The following is a 1,768-nucleotide window of genomic DNA, read 5'->3' on the forward strand; positions in this document are numbered from 1 at the left end:
ATCTTGGTGCACTCCAGGGCGCAGGGCCCCACTGCGGTGCACACAGGGGCTGCGAATCCACTGCCCCGAAAGCCCACCCTCCCGTCTACCCCCGGATAGGCCACCCATTTCACTGCCCCTCCCCTCCAGCCAGTGAGTATGCCCCAGGGTCCTGCTAAGGAGAGCCAGCGCCAGACCCTGAGATCAAGAGCCAGGGAACAGGTACGTTTTGAGGGAGAGGGCTGGAGGGAGATGAGAGAGGCCCTTAGGAGGGGCACCAGAGAGCCAGACGAAGCTCAGAGCACTGGACCACTCACCAACAAAGACGCGAGGATGGGACCGTCCACTGGGTCCATCAGAAGGGTGTCCTTCTCATAGTATTTACTAGCAAGAGAAAAGGATAGGCAGGTTTGGACGGTGACCAGCAGAGGGCGCACAACTGAGGCTGACCTGATGGTTCAGAGCACCCTGAGTTCAGTCTCCCTCTTGTACCCAGTTACCTCTGAGCCTCCAATGTCTCATCTGTGAAATGGGGGTAACAAAAATATATCTCCTAGGGCCGTCAGAGGGACTTTCGAGGGGCACCTGCGTGGCTCAGTTAATTGTCTGACTCGATTTCAGCTCAGGTCTTGATCTCAGGGTGGTGAGTTCGAGCCTCATCTTGGGCTCCGTGCTGTGTGTGAAGCTTACTTAAATTGAAAAAAAAGAAAGAAAGAAAGAAAAAAGGAATTTTGAAAGAGACACCAGATGTGAGGCACTTGGTACCACGCTTGGCTCGTATCTGCTTAAAACATGGCTGTACTACGGCTATAATGAGAGTCACAGGAATAGTAATTAGAGGCTGCTCCTGGTTCTATCAGCTTCTATCACATCTTCCATTTCAGGCGGCTTGTTGCTTAGGCGCTCAGATGCGTCAGCTCTTCTAATCCTATTGAGGCAATAAAAGGCTTTTCAGCTGCAGTGTGTACGGAAAAGAGTGTTTTTTTAATGTTTATTTTTTATTTTTGAGAGAGAGTGTGTGTGTGTGTGAATGGAAGAGAGGCAGCCACAGAATGTGAAACAGGCTCCAGGCTCTGAGCTGTCAGAACAGAGCCTGATGGGCTTGAACCCACAAACCGTGAGATCATGACCTGAGCTGAAGTCGGATGCTCAACCGACTGAACCACCCAGGTGCCCCTGGAAAAGCTGTAATAACAGGACTTCCTGCAGGGAGAGCTATGGGGAAGATGCTGGCCTGACGTGCTCAGAAGCGCCCCCTGGCTTCTGGCTCTTCACACTACCTTGTCCTACAGGCAAGAAGACCTGCTGTGTTTCTGGGCTCTGCTTCGCTGTCTGACCAGTTGTGCAGTGCCTGCTAATTCTCTCCAAACTCCTACAAACTGGGAACTGAATTTTGGAGTTGGAAAGTACCTTGTTCTATGTTCCCAAGGGATGTCAGGCTCAGAAAGGGTGAGTGACTTCTTGCAGGCCACACAGCAGGTGGATGCAAGCTACACCCAGCTTGGCTCTTCCCAACCTACAGCAGGGGGTGAAGAACGCAGGATCTGCAGCGAGACAGGCTGAGTGGGAGCCCAGCTCGGCCATTCCCACCGTCACTGTGTGTCCCCGGGCATGTGACGACCCTCGCTGAGCTTTAATGCTCTCAGCTATAAACTATCAAGAAAGACAGAAGTGACCTGCCCAGGTTGTTGGGAGGATTGAATAGTGACCTGCTTTTACAACAATGGCACAGACTTTGACACCAGCAAGCTGTCACTAAGTGGTGGCAACATCATTGTAATTTTACCCC

The 1,768-nt window shown here is 51.9% G+C and overlaps 1 long non-coding RNA gene across 1 annotated transcript; it reads right to left on the bottom strand.

Annotated features, from left to right (window-relative positions):
* On the bottom strand, positions 1-1,762 carry LOC115284769. Its single transcript, XR_003905336.1, has 3 exons — positions 1,390-1,762; positions 297-363; positions 1-31 (listed from the first exon to the last, which is right to left on the bottom strand). It is a non-coding gene; the product is annotated as an uncharacterized LOC115284769 (long non-coding RNA).
* Between the last annotated feature and the right edge of the window lie 6 nt (positions 1,763-1,768).

This window comes from Suricata suricatta, unplaced genomic scaffold (assembly GCF_006229205.1).
Source record: "Suricata suricatta isolate VVHF042 unplaced genomic scaffold, meerkat_22Aug2017_6uvM2_HiC HiC_scaffold_1970, whole genome shotgun sequence".
Classification (NCBI taxonomy): domain Eukaryota; kingdom Metazoa; phylum Chordata; class Mammalia; order Carnivora; family Herpestidae; genus Suricata; species Suricata suricatta.